The 15,778-nt window shown below is 39.8% G+C and overlaps 1 long non-coding RNA gene across 2 annotated transcripts; it reads left to right on the plus strand.

Moving 5' to 3' along the window:
• Nucleotides 1–2,351: 2,351 nt before the first annotated feature.
• LOC132798809 (uncharacterized) lies at nucleotides 2,352–10,521 on the plus strand. 2 transcript variants are annotated; one of them, XR_009633975.1, is made up of 3 exons: nucleotides 2,352–2,366; nucleotides 9,615–10,021; nucleotides 10,095–10,521. It is a non-coding gene; the product is annotated as an uncharacterized LOC132798809 (long non-coding RNA). The 2 variants fall into 2 exon arrangements; XR_009633974.1 differs by lacking the exon at nucleotides 2,352–2,366 and having other exon boundaries at nucleotides 9,555–10,021.
• Nucleotides 10,522–15,778: the final 5,257 nt, after the last annotated feature.

Consider the following 15,778-nt stretch of genomic DNA (forward strand, 5'->3'; position numbering starts at 1 on the left):
TACACTTTAACAGCCATTCTCGGAGCTATATCGTAAATATTTTGACAGAATCGCTTTTGCTATTGCCTTTCGTGTTGGCCATTGTGTTTCACAGCTTTCCCTCTCTCGTTCTCTCTCACTCTCGCTCTCGCTCCCTCTCTCTTTCTGTCGCAGACAGTCAGTCTTAACTCGACTCCTTGTTATTGTTGTGTCCCTGAGAGAGGGCGGCACCTGCTGCTGCCTTGCTGATGCTGCCTGCGGTAATCCTTGTGTTTGTGACTTGACCTGCTTCGTTTGCCATGGCATTTGGTTATAGCCTTAAGCGGCTTTAAAGTTACATTTACCGTTGCTGGCTGCCTGTTGCCTGTTGCGTTGACTTCAAGGAGCCAAGGAGCCAAAGGACTCATGTGATATACGAGCCAGCAGCCATTGTAAACAGTTTGCTTAAGCACATAGTTTGTTTATACTTATTACTTGCTAATGCCCCCTAAAATATACGATATGTTTATGCATATGTGCCACACATCTGCTCTTGTGTCACTGCATGTGTGTGTGAAGTTGCAGCAAATCTGACAGCATATTGATATCTATTCCATGCAGCTGACATATGTACTGCTCATATACTTACATACGTATATACTGGCATACAGTTGTGCACATAATTGCAAGTCAATGTGTGCTGTCCTTTTGACTGACTTGCAAACCAATCGAGAGGCCAATAAGCTGTATTCCTCTTCACATAGTCGAAGCACTAATACTCTATAGTTACATTCTATGTCTTTATAAATATGTATGTACTATATTATATGATGTATATAATGTTGTGTTTTAAGTTAATTGAGATAGGTGTTAATGTATAGAAGAACTCTTAGTACAGTAGAAAGGTGTCTCAAGGTACTTTTGGTTAGTATAGGGATATGCATATTTTAACACACATTTTAATTTTAATTATTTTTAAGTAATAATAAATAAATTTAATAAATACTAATATGCATTACAAAGTACGCATCACAATCTAATCAGTCATCTGCAGATGCTTCAATAATCTTAGAAGCAAGAATAATCTCAATAAACATATAGAAATCTGATACTGATAAATTACCTATTCGATACATTACAATTTGCTGGGTGTTTGCGCAGTTGTAATACACTCAATTTATTTACTTCTGTGTATATTTTTGCAACATTTCCCAGGCATTTTCAATAAACAGTTCAATTCCTTAAGCAAAATACTGTCTTGCATTTCCGGTTGTACGGGCGCCAACAGCTCCAACTCCAACTCCAACTCCAAACTCCAGACCCAGACCCAGATCCAGACGAAGTTGAAGATGAAAATGACGATGAAGACCCGTCCCTAGTGGTAGAAACGAAGGGCAGCCAGGGGAACTCTTCTTATTTGTGCATTTTTTTTTTGTACCATGCAGCATTTATTTCCGTGCAACATGCAGAGGCTGCTGACGACACACTGATGAGCCCGGGGGCAAGCCAAGGGGCAAGGCTGGATTTCCATTTCACATGGCCGTGCGATTTCCACGTACGCGAATGACGTTATTCGACGCTCGACCCGACCCGAACCGAACCGGCTCGGTAGTTTCTCAAGTGGCAGCCGGTTGAACGCGCCCCAATGGGCTGCCCCTGCCACCGACTCCCTCGCACACTTGCAGTGCGCCTCGGTGATAATTTAAAAAGTTTATATGCCGTCGACTGGCGGACAAACGGACTGACTGACTGACTAGCTGGAAGTCGAAGCTGTAGCTGTAGCTGGAGCAACGATTCTAATGACAACTTAAATAAACAACTGCACAATGGTTGGAAAATTGAGGAAACGAAGCAGTGTTCAAGTTGTTTTCCCATCGTCGAGGGCGGCGCATTGTGTGGAAATATTTATTTTCTATAAATTATTTTCGATTATCGCGAGCCGTAGACTGAAGTTCCCCACTTCTCCGATTCGATCCGTTCCGTTCAGTTCAGTTCAGTTTGCTGCTCTATCTGACTAAATAAATACAGTGCGCTGCAATTAAAGCTAAACAAAATGCATAATTTCTGGCCATTTGCCGTGGCCTCCATCGATAAGCTCCCCACCATGACTCCATCGAGATAGCGGAGCTCCAAAAATTTATGTGCAACGCATCCGCTAATGGAATTTTAATGTTTCATTCGAAATAGTCACAGTCACATTTTCATTTTGCTTTATTCAAATATTGAATGCTAGTATTATTTTCCTCTTTTTTATGGCGAGCATTCATTGTTGTTAATAAGTGAAAATGTTCGTCGATTTTATGTGGAAACGGTTGGCGAACTATTTATTTGGTGCACCTGGCGCCGCTATTCCACTGAAATCGAGTCGAAAATTCACGTGAAAAAGTCTACCTTTAACGAGCTTCCAGGTAAGTAGACGAAACTCCATTGTAAGTTAATATTTACCTTGCTGGCGACAAAACAACACGGTGCAGACTTGGAAGTAAAAATTGTATTACAATTTTAAGTAATCCATTATGTTTAGAGATCAAAAAATTTTTGATGTAATTTTCGTGAATTTTGTGTATTTACAATTAATAAATAACTTCAATGATTTCTCGAACGAGAAATTTATTTCAGCAGATAATTTTATACTTTATTATTGCATGCGCATTTAGTTAATACAGAAATTTAGCACACCAGACCACTTTTAACCGGTGACTTAAGACGTAAAATTAATAATGCATTTAATTCGAGTCTTCAAGAAGAATGAACCACGTTGAGCATTACTTCCAGGCCATAATCTAACAAGAAAAGCTGGCAGCAAGTTTGCTCTCAACCGGAGAAACTTGCCAACTCGTTCGCCCTGGCAACTATCCAGTGGCAGCTCAGACTTGGTTATTCACGCAAATCCTTTAATGCCATTTATCATGGAAGAAGGTGCGCACATCTGAACATCTGAAATGCATGCAAAATATAACGCGTCCTGGCTGATCTCTGGCAAAACAACATTAAATTGAAACAAATTGAACATAAAAAGCATTCAAAATAAAGCAAACACCTCAACGAAGCGACTAGCATCAGGACCAACACCAACTCCAAGAGCAGCACCAGAGATGCGCAGGATCTGAAGGGGAAGTAAGGACAAGGATGCGAATGAGTTTGCTGGCAAAGTAAACACACAGTCCAACACCGAAGTGGGAGTGAAAGTCGGACAGAATTGGGCCAAGGGACCGAGAGGAAGGGGAATGGAATGGACTTGTTGGATGGGTTACTTTGGTAGTTTCAAAAATAGAACGCAAAATCAAGCAAAGGTACACAACAAACTGACTGAAGATGCGAAAGGGGAAGTTAGAGGAGAACAGAACTGAACAGAAGAGAAGCGCAGTGAAGAGACACTGACAGACTGCCAGACTGCCAGACTGCTAGACTGCCAGGGAAGGAAACGGAAGTATTTTCTGTTGATACTGAACTCAATTTAGACGAAATCAAGTCAAACATGGCAACAGCTACCGGGAGAGACGAAAGGGGAAAAGAAACGAAGGAAATGTTGTACTAAATCATGTGGGAGCACAAAGGTAAATGGAGGAGCAGGAGTTGGAGGCTGCGTTCTGTAGCTGTATGCTGGATGGAAGCTATGCACTTGGCGTGTGTCCAAAAGAATGCTCAAGACGGAGTCGACGATGAGCATGTCGCAGAGGTGTGTGCCGCCTTCTCTCGAAAGTCAGAAAAACTTGAGGCCTGATTGATGTTTGTGCTCTTAGTTGTTGTTTGCAGACAGCTCAGAGCAGCACAGGACAGGACAGCACAGAACAACCAATTCTGGTCTCTGAACATGCCATTCAATTTTCGATTAAGGTTTCGTTAGATGCCAGCAAATTGGTTTGGTTTAGTTTAGTTGATATTCCGTTCCATTTGGGCCCCCACTAATCAGTCGCCATGTCCAAATATTTATGCCCAGCTTCGGCGGGTGTCAATCGGAGGCGGTGGATAAAAAATACTGCGAGTAGCAGTCGCTGTCTTCAAGGAAAGTGAAAGGCAGAGCAAAGGATAAACAAGGAATAGTGCAAGACAAGCAAATACTAGTGGCATGTTTTCTTGTTTCTGTTAGTACACATCCTTAAATTCTTTTGGGGTATTATGGACTACCAAGTATGTGATATATCTTTTGTTTAAGCAGTTAGTAATTACTATTCATTTGAATAAAGAGCAGTTTGTAGGAAATGAATTGCGATGCCCTTAATCATAGTTTATTGGAATGCGTCAAACGAAATTGATATAGAATAGGGTATTAACTGGTCGTTCAAATGGGTAATACCACAAACTTCCTTACATTTTTATTTTTTTGTGTTTGCTTTCCTTTTGTGAGTCACATTTAATGGGTTTAGCAATGCCATTTTTTTCCTTTCTCCGACTTTTTTCGGCTTGCCTCGAACAAAACGTTTTCCTTTCGTGGGGGGTGGTTCAATTTCGATGGTCGGACAATGGATGCGGACTGTACAGTGTGTACTCCGACACCAGACCAGGGATAGCAGCATAGACACAGACTCAGCATGTGGCGTTGGGATTTGTGTCCTTGCGTGAACCTCATGCTCATGCTTATTCCTATTCCCATTCTCATTCGCATTCTCATTCTCATGTTCATTCTCATTCGCATTCGCATTCGCATTCTTGCAGTGCGGGCTTCGGCACTTTCACTGGCCGCTCTATTTACAGTTTAGGCCAAAGTGCGAGGAGTCGGGAATTCTGTTTGGTAAACATTTCGACTCTGTTGTTTTTAATAAGAAAATTGGCCAAAGGCCACACAACAACAGCAACAGCTACAACAATAATAGCAGCTGAAGCATTGAGAGGAACAGGAACAGGACTAAAGGCATCTCTCTGGCAGATTGCTTTTAAATTTAAGACCCGTTTCGTTTCAGTTTTTATACCATGCTGTGACTGTCATATGTATGTGTGTGTGTGTGTGTGTGTTTTGCTGGTGATTTATGCTTGTTTGTTTTGGGCTTGAGCATGGATTTGTGGGTCAAGCCGAGCCGAACCGAGTAGAGCAGAGCTGAGCAAGGACAAGAATTAGTTGGTCCAGCGCATTGATAGAGTTTCAAGTGGATAACAGATGACTCGGAAACGAATGAAAATTCGGATGCTTGCTGATTAAATAAACCCAACCCAACCCAGCTACATACATACAAAACCCTAACCCTAATCCCTAACCAAATCCCCAGCCAAAAACAGCAGCAGCCGAGCAGAGAATAAACAACCAAATCTAGATGACATTTGCATTATAGATAAGAAATCTTTTAATAAACTACGATAAGATCTCAATATTTTCGTGCTGGAAAAACAAATTCCCAAATGCAAATACGAATATGCATTGAATATTTTCACATTCACATCCACATTGAAATTTAAATAAATAAAATATGAATATAAAATATGTTCACTGAACACAACAAGAACAAGACAAAGTCTCAAGTTGAAGTCGCAGCAAAAGACGAACATCAAAAGCCGACGTGCGATAAAAATCACAGTCAAAATAATCATTGGGGAGCCCAGACTCGACTCGACTACATATAGAGGAATGAGGAAGGGGAGAGTGCAGTATGGGGAGGGGAAAGGGTAGGCAGAGGGAGATAGAGAGGTAGAGGGGATACGAACCTCTTATCGACGCAGACATCGCAGGCAGAGAGAGAGAGGGTAACAATGAGCAAGAACAGCTTCCAGAATGCACGTGATTTGGATTCAGTTTTTTTTTTAAAGATGTTCGCAATGGAGGAGCTGATGCTGATGATGCCCGAGATGTTGATGATGATAAAGACGCGGACTTGACTTTGGGGCGTAATCAATTAGGCGGTTAGGCCCGAAGAAGGTAAACACGCAGCTTAAACGCAGCTGAACTGCCTGCTAACAGTGGCAACCCTGTTAAGCGTTGCCTAAACTCACTTATCGATAATCTCTGACTGATTAATGTCGATTATTATTATGGTCTTATGGGAAGTAACAGCAGCAGGGGGTTGGCTTTAAATTAATGAGTCAACCATGCTCGATGGTTTCGTCTTTAAAACTTTCTTTTTGTTGATTTGCTTAACTTGATAAATGATGCAATTATTGAAGCGCCCTTACTCACCCCCCTAAAATGCCAGAGCACAGATCGTGCGTTAATGGAGAACCTCATTAATAGGGGTTGACATTTTGCCAGGGACTAAAAGTGACAATACGAGTTTGTAGAAGCAAATGAAAAAACCTTTACATTTATGGAATGTATGAAATAATAAATGAGAACTCAAATTCGATTAAGAGGTATTCAAGGGAAAGCGCGTTGAAAAGTGCATAATAGCAATAACACTTTCATTGTATTTACAAGAAAAATTACTTTTTCCAACACTAGTATTGTTATAATATCCATATTAAAATTTCGAGACCACAATAATATAAACTGAATCGGTATTTAAGGTACTTTAAAACATCAAAAGTAAAACTAAAAGTTAAAGTACGTTGTAAATGAATTTCGAATTTGAAAAATTAGTTTTCCTATTAACAGTGTTATAGGATCCAAATGAAATTTACAACACACCTCATACAGCATTTTTAAAGATTAAACCCTCAATATCATACTGTTTATTAAGGCAATGAAACTAAGTAATTCAGCAAAAATGTATTTATCTAGTCAACTGTAAAGATTTTTATGGCAAAATATATAAAACACTTCATATTTACTATAACAAAAAAACACACACACACACACATTTAGGCAATTATGATCCTCAAAATTATATTATTATAAATTTGGTAGTCATAAAATCAATTCTATCATTTATGCTACTACTTTATCCAATAAATTCAACTTATTGTCTAAAAATGGAAAACCCCTTCTCATTAATGACAAGTAATTTAAAAATAATTACAAATTTACTTTTTTCAAGACTAACTAAATTAAAATGACTTTTAAAATCATTCTCTAAATGTTCAATATTTAATGACTCATAAATAAAATATATTTATCAAATTTTTAAAATAATTATATTACTGAAAGGCTATTAAGATAGAGAGATTTAGGATTTTCTATTGAAAGTAAGTGGGAAATTAGCTCTCCTTGTTTTCGATAAGCATCTCAAACTATTCTATGTGAAGCAACACTTTTAGTCAGCCAAGTCAGTTAATCATTTTCAACTACTTCTTAAGAGCCAACTTGTCTTGGCCTTGAGGCATTGGCAAGTGAAATAGCCAACTAAATAAGTAAGTCCGTACTAAGTAGAGAATATGCAGCTGTCAGGCATCAACGGGCAAAGTGTTGACAAAAGCAGCCGACAACATCAGACGTCAGCAGCTGGGGTCCAGGAGCAGTCAGGAGATGACTTAGACAGCTCGCAAGGATACCAGTCATGTTGCTTCCCCTTCCCTTCCTCCTTCTCCATCCCGTTACCTCTCTTCAACAGCGACTTGAGCCAAATCCAAGGTATTTGCAACGGAAATAAACTGCGCACATTGCACAAACTTTTGAGTTTTTATGGCAGCGCGGAAAATTGTCTATGCCAGCATCAGGAGTGGAGTGGAGGTAGAGGGTTTATCGGGGGAAGGGGCTATAACACGAAGTTTACTAAACATATTAAAAAAAGGCAAGTGGAATGAAAGATATACTAAGGCGAAGAGGAACTGTAAAAAATTGGTAGCAGTACCGCCAAGTGAAATAAAATAAATAGAGAAAAATATATTCGCAGCATAAAAAAGCAGTTGAAATTGTCTCCTCAATCCCCAATCCCCCCTCCTCAACAACTACTCTTCTTGACTCTATGCAGAGTCGCTTTTATGGCCACAAAAGTTTTTCAGCGTTTGCAGCTGCGTCTCAGCTGGAAATCACTTCAACTGTGGGCGGCTAGAGCCAGAGCCGACAAACGGCATGCCACGGTATGGGGGGCGTGGCATTGGCTTATTTAGCATAAACTTGGCTGCAACTGCAATGGCATCGGCATCGGCAACAGCAACTGCAAATGCAACTGCAACAACGCCAAACATGGATAAACTAATTCCGTATGCAAACTTGGCCCCCAAAAAGCCATTGGAAATTGTGCACAGCATGAGAACGAGACGTAGAACGGAGAACGGAGAACGGGGTCGAGAACTGTAACGGGAAAGAGACGGAGCAACGTTGAAATGGAAACCAGAGCGAGAGGCAAGAGCTCGAGTGGGCCACTCGATAGGAGCAGCTCTCGAGAGAGCTAACTGAATTTTATGGCAAAATAATCATTGGCACTCGTGTGGCCTATTGATTAGCATGTCGCTTAGAGAACTCACACAAATCCCTGCCCCTCTGCCTCTCACTCTATAGCCACTTGGTGGTCTGGCCTATCTGTGCCTCAGCATTGATACGAGTATCTATAGGTCTGCTTATGCTAATGCTGCAGGTGCAACGCGTTTTGGCATTTGCATGCAAATTAGTTTCATCATTTGGCGGCGGCTTTCGGGTTTGCTGACCCTCTCTTCGAGGTCATTCGAATCTCGGATCTTGAACTAAGTATCTATCTAATAGTCTGTGTCTTTACGTATCTCAAATGTGCCCAAAAACACACAATTTGCCAACTGTGAACAACAAAATCAAAGTCAAAGTGTCAATATCAATGACAAAGTCTTTTTAAATGCTTTACTTCGACTAGCTCAAGTATTTTGGCAAAGCCAAATAAAAATACAGATTTAGAAATCAAAATAAATTGGGCAGAATTATCAATTTACAACTCTATATTGAAAATTTGCAAATTCAAATATTGGTTGCAGGATTTTAGTCGAATTTATTTGGCTATTGAATATGAATCTTACTGCAAAAATTGTATTACAAGCTCCAAAGATTTTGTAGTTTTATTATTATTTATTTATTTATTTTGCATTTATGTTACTTGAACTATGAATTAAATTTTGAATGTTTTATTGGCGAAGAATATAAATAAGTTTAACTTTTCTACGTTCAAAGTTAGGTTACTCAGATTGGGAAGAAACTGAAAGAAAGAATTTAATTTTGAATTGAATTTTATAATTATATTATATATAATTTTATAATCTTGTGAGGTCCCATATATACATATTTGTATTTGATTAGCGTCAACAGACGAGGATATATAGCAATGTCCGTCTGTTTCTAAATATTTCGTATACACATTTTATTGACTATAAAAGAAGGCCATACTTTTTTCCGACTACTGAAAATTTATATTAATACTGTCGGGACTTATTGTTATAATTATTAGTATTTATTATTATTATTATTATTATTATTATATATTATTATTATTATTTATTATTATTATATATTATTATTATTATTATTATTATTATTATTATTATTATTATTATTATTATTATTATTATTATTATTATTATTATTATTATTATTATTATTATTATTATTATTATTATTATTATTATTATTATTATTATTATTATTATTATTATTATTATTATTATTATTATTATTATTATTATTATTATTATTATTATTATTATTATTATTATTATTATTATTATTATTATTATTATTATTATTATTATTATTATTATTATTTAAGCTAAGTATTGGAGTATGGTTTACTTCCCATTTATTTTATATATGTTTTCCTGATTTGGAATGATCTTAAATTAAGTTTGACAGTTTCCCTTGCATCTTTTAATATTTAACCAAATGTCGACAGGCTGTCCTAGCAGATATTTTATCCAGCATCGTATTCGTCTGTCCACCTCGTATGGAAATCTTTGGAGCCATGCAAATGGTTGCCCACGCAGCTTCATTTGCATTGGAAAATCCTTTTGCAGAGCTTGGCTGAAAATCTATGCATGCTGTACTCGTATTCTCGTATTTGTATTCTTTCGGCCTACGACGAGTTGGAGCAAATGCCTTGCAATGCTTTTTTAATCAATTTCTGTCAGTTGACTGTCAGAGGAAAATCAGAGGCAATCGCCTCAGTGGACCGAGTTTTAGCCTGGGTTGAAAATTATGCGCATAGATTTAAAAGATTTTAAAAGTCCACATATAGAGATGGATTAAGTGAGGGCGAGAGAGAGCGAAAGAAAGAGCGAGATGGCACAGTCCGAGAAAACAGTGAGTACTGCACGACATGAACTTGATGCCAGTTGCTGGCGCTGATTTTAATTACGATAAGTCACAAGTGCAGCTCAAAATTCCATGACCCATTGACAAGGACGCAGCATCGCAGGATGGAAATAAAGGAAGCACAGCAACATTTCCGCCAACGCGATTAAAATCTAAAGCAAATTGTTGTCAAAGTGGAAAATGTTTTTCCGTATTTGTCAGAGCCACATTGAAGAGCATTTGATGACTGCCGAGCTCGAGGGGATTTCCCGGTCTGTCTGACTGATGCCACTGACCCAATGAGTTAGTTTCTTGGGTTTGTTCAACTCTTCTTTGATGATGATTGTATCACATACGAAAAGCAGAGGAAAAGTGTTTGCAATGAGGATGCAAAAGAAGAGATGAATTGGCATCAACTTTAAAATTTATATTAACTAATATTTAGATAATTGTGCTCACATTTGAAATTTATAGTGGAAAGCAATCATATAAATAAATTAGTATTCGAGTTTCGAGTTTCCCATTTATTTATGGTCCGGTAACACATAACTTATGTTTATCTTATCTTTTACACTTTAGCTTTTGTTTCTAAAGGTGATCTGAAGCTATGGTTTTTTAAGTTGTCATTGTCCTGACAAATAACCATTACACAATTGTTGTTTTGTTAAGAAGGTGCAAGTAGACTGCTAACCATTATTTATTATATTCACAAACTAAACTAATTATTGAAAGCACTAATAAATTAAAAGGCTGTTGCCGTTAATTTCAAGTGATTAATGCAACATGTCAATTTTTGCTATAATTACAGAAAACATTTAAGATAAACATTGCAAGTATTGTGTTGTTAAAAACAGTATTTAACTTTAGGCAATTAAGAGACTTTTGTAACATTCAATAGACAAACTGAGAAGCTGAATCAAACAGCTTGTTGACTAGCGAACAATGAAGCTGTTGAGCTGCCGTAAATATGCATTAAACTTTTCTCTTCATCAGACAATAATGAATCATTAAAGTGCGAGTTGCGCCCACTGTTAGAACAGAGATTTCAGTAATGTCCCGCCTGCCCTCCTGACGACAACTGCAACAGACAGGCCAGGCAGCCAGCAGCAGCAGCGGCGCGAGAGCCACGAAATGGCACTCGAATGGGTTTCCACGGATCAGTCATGTTTGCCATTTGGTTTGCGTGGGTCGTCCGCCTCAGTGGCTGCTCCGCTGCCCCGCTCCTCTGCTCTCCTGTGCTTTGCTGTACTGGTGCTCCTTGTGCTGCTAATCTCTCTGGGCAGCCGCAGCTTGGATGTCATGCGGCATGCTGTGCGTGCATGACGCATTGCCTCGTTGGCTATAATGGCCATAATGGCTCAAGCGATCGTGTTTGGGAGGCATCACCATCAGTATCAGCATCATCATCATCATCGTCATCTTCATCGTAATCATCATCCGGCCGGGCCAAAGTCAAACAGTTGGCTTGTTGCTGTTGCTGTTGTTGTTGTGCTGAGTATCGCGTTACTTATGCAAATAATTTCAGTGGAAATGAGAAGTCGAGAAATCAGTTGCTTTGCCCCTCTCCCTCTCCCGCTCCTCCTCTCTCCTCTTGCCTTTCGCTTAATATAATTTTGTGTCTTTTTCACTTTTGTGCGGCTGTTGTTGTAATTTAATAACCAAGCAAGTCATATTTTGCCTCCTGCTGCTAACCCCGAGGCTCCACTGCAATGCACAACAACCCGAGGAGATGGAGGAGGAGGAGGTGGAGGCAGTGGGTGTGGCACAGGCGTGGGCCTCTTGTTGTTGTCTCCCCCTCCCTTGTTGTTGTTCTTGTGGCTTTTAAAGCACTTGTGCAATAAATTAAAAAGGCGATTTCGTGTCGCCGTTGTTGTTGTAGCTGATGTTGTTGCTGCCGCTGCCGGCGGTGCTGTCGCTGTTGCTGTTGGCGGTGGTGGCAGCAACAGCGATGACGGTGGTGGTGGCGGAGGTGGAGCTGCAAGTGGTGGCAGACATGCAGATTTTTGACATACTTGTTTGCATTTTGCTGCCGCTGCTGTTGCTGTTGCTGCTGCTGCTGCTATTGCTGCTGCATCAGCATCAACATCAGCTTGTCGCATTCGCAGTCGCTGTTGCTGCTTGAGGTTGCAGCAGCAACAGTTTTGTTGTTGCTGCTGTTGGCGTCTGAAATGTGCTACGTCATTTCTGGTGTGTTGAATGTGCACTGTGCGAAATTTACATAAATATATTGCTTATACGATTTTCAAGTAGGGTGTAAGGAGAACCCCACAGTAGATGGAATCAGCGTACAGAATCGAGTCTTGAAGCTAAGACAAATGTGAACACTTTATACTATTTACTAGACTAAGTTGTTGAGTATAATCCTTTCTGTTGCAGGCATTTGCATATTTGATTGTACTATTAGATCACTTCCCAAATATAAATTGCAATTTGTAAATTTCAAAAACGAAGATATTATGTTATTTAGCATTATAGCAATAGATCAATAAACAACTGTTATTTTCTTAGAAAACTGATCTCGCACAGCAGCAAAGTTGATGGTTGAAATAATCTGTAGTATTTGTTCGTATGTTTTCGCTTTGTAGAGAATTCATATAGAAAACGAAAAGTGAGAAAATAAATCAAACATTAAACTAAAATCCTGCGTTTAAATAAATTCAAACCTATTTTAGTTTAGCCAGTATAATGATTTAACATTGTCGGTTCTTGGTGGTGGAAATAAACTGTGATGCACTGTGTATTGCATAAACGATTTTCAAATAGAGTCTGAGGAGGAGTACACAGTAGATTGGATTATCGTAAAGAATCATGTCTTAAAGCTAAGATAAACAGCAGTCATTTGTTATATTAAGTTATATGATTAGATAATTTTCAAATATAAATTGCATTCTAAAGGTTTTATTTACGTAAATATTATTTTGCATTTGAGCTAACTTCCAAATGGAAAAAGGGAAATATCTTTTATTACTGTATATTTCATTCAGTTTGTAACTTGTTGCAGTGTATTGAAGATGCGCCTCGCCCAGCTTCACAGCATTCACGTTGTTGCTCTTGGTTTTTGGCTGAGTCGCCTCTGAGTGTGGATAACCGTCTGTCCAGAGAGTGGAGAGGACAGGCCTGGACTGGCTGCTCAGAGATGGAATGGAATGGGTTGGGTTCGGTTCGGTTGGGTTGTGTTGGTTTCGTTGAATTTCGGGTTCGGCTGTGTTGCTGTTGTGCTGTGTCTCGCTTTGGGTGTCGTTGTCAGCTCATGTCCCCAACGAGATGTTTAACATACCCGTAGAAAATTGTTTTTTAGCTGCAGCGTCAGGATTTATGTCCAGAAAGACGAGTGAGGACGGGTCTGGACAGAAGAGGACAGGCAGGATTGGACGGGGAAGGGGACGGGGAAGCCCCTGGCAATGTGGCTATTTAGTGAATGCTGCTGCAGCTGCCACGCTATGATTTGACCCAGATTTCAATGGGGCTATCATGGGAATTGGATTTACTGATGGGGTTTTAAGCTGGCACGTAATGGTCTTTGGTTGCAAGTGGCCAGCGCTTTGTTGCAGTGGCACCTGCAACACAAACAGCACCAGCAACAACAACAACAAGAGACGTGTCTGGTCCCCAGAGCAATGGCACCTTGCGGGGTGCAAGCATTAAACTGGTCGCCTGTCACCCAGCAATAACTTGGCTGAATTTCTGCATTTACTCAGAGCCAAAACTACAACAAAAGCCAAACAACTTGGCACAAGTCACAGCAGGCCGCCGTCGGCCGTACAAATTGTCCCGGGCGAGTGCCACATTGGTGACCAGGCCGAGAACAACAACGGCAACGACGTCGAGCACAAGGATTGTGATGAGGATGAGGGCGAGCAGCTTCCAGGGAAATGCAAAATTATGACAACTGCATTTGCAGTAAGCCAACGCAGCCACTGCCTTTCCATAGTCCAGCCTGCGCACAGAGAGAGAAAGAGAGAGAGCATCCTCTGCATGGCAGGAGGTCCTGTTCTCTGTTCTCTGCATTCAGTGCACTCTGCTGTCTGCTGCCTGTTGCCTGCCCCGTTTTGCAAGTGTCAAAGTTAACTCGAAATTATTGTTGGCTAAACTTTTGTGGCGCTTAGCCCCCCTCCCGCAACAGCCCCCCTCAGCCTCTTCATGCCCAGAATTTATTGTTTGTGGTGCATTCCGCACATTGCAGCTCCGACCTGGCCATAGAGCCAAGTGCTCGGCCGTCTCAGCCTGAGCTACAGCCTCAGCGTCAGCCTCAGCCTCGGTCTCGGCTTAATCAACTGCAATTGGTGCAATTTTGTGGCCAGCATTTTTGCAGTTTCATTCAGCTGGATTTCTTCTCGTATTCTCTTTTTTTTGTTTGTGCAGTTTGCCTTCATGCGACTTGTTACTCGTTTTGCTGGCCCGTTGCATTGTTTTGCCTTCAATTTCAAGCCTGACTGCAGTTACATTAAAACTTTTGATTGCTGCTGCATGTTCTGCATGGGAATATGGACGAGATTAGTTCAGAGGTCAGCTGCAACATGAACTGCAGATGCCGCACAACATAATGCAGACAATTGCCCAGTTTGCCGTAGTAAACGCATTATTTGTTCTGTATTTCGTAACTCATTATTTCATAACATCTACTGTCTGGAATATTATGTCGAAATAAACTTAAATAATGTAGTACAATAATGTTATTATTTAATAGTATTCATACTTGCAATTGTTATCGATTACATGCCCTGCCCTGTTTTGTGTAGACAAATATGGAGCGAGAAACTATGGAAACAATTATTAATCAATTAAAACCATGCCATTTTAAATGTTGATTTTCCGCCTTTGGCCTGTCTCATTTTCCACACTCGGTTTACTATCGCTTGACCTCAATTAGACCTTATCTAATCCCATTTCCACACGCTTTGCTTCGACCTAATCACCTTGGCGGCGAGAGGCATCAACTGCCTGCACCAGGAATAAATATCTATACTTATACCACAAACAACAAAATCCAGGAGGGTGAAGGGAACCTTCGTAAAGACAGCGTGACATTTTCCGTGCAGTCATGCCCCGTCGAAATGTGGCATTTGTTTTCGGAAAACTGTTCAACTCGAGGCTAATTCTAAGAGGTAATAATTATGTGGGTTACACCCAGTAAAATATCAATTTATTTCGTGTGTGTTGTAGTTTTGTCTGTCTTCTTTTTCTCTAATCTGCCTGAGCTGGATTTGAATTGTATTCGTGTTATTGTTTTTACGATTTGCTACAGAAGAGACTTATCCAGGGAGAAGAGACAATACAATTTATGGATTTTCTATTATGGTATTGTATTTTTAATTAGTATTTCTGCTTTTACGAAATGTACCTTGGAAATCAGGACTTTAATGCCACAAGTTGTCAATTATGATAGCGAAATTGATTTGTCTGTGTAATGTGAGATTTTTGCATAATTTCCACGCCTGCTGCAGCTTCGTGAACAACATGTCATTAAACGAAATGGAAGAGTTGTTAAAGTCAAATGTTAAGTAAAGACGATGATCGAATCTTGAATGCAATCTGCAGATGACAAACCACTAAAACCGCTGCATAAAAAATCCACAAAGTTGCATGCCACAGTCTGACAAAGCTTCAGCTGCAACAACAACAACAACAACAACAATAACTTCAGCCTCGGCTCGAACGTCAACAGAGTCTGATAATAATGACGCTGCATAAATTGCGTTTTAATGTCAACAAAGAGACAAATATTATAATATCCCCAACTCGACTCGCAGTCACAGAGTCTCCTCG

The sequence above is a fragment of the Drosophila nasuta genome, chromosome 2L (genome assembly GCF_023558535.2).
Source record: "Drosophila nasuta strain 15112-1781.00 chromosome 2L, ASM2355853v1, whole genome shotgun sequence".
NCBI classification, from domain to species: domain Eukaryota; kingdom Metazoa; phylum Arthropoda; class Insecta; order Diptera; family Drosophilidae; genus Drosophila; species Drosophila nasuta.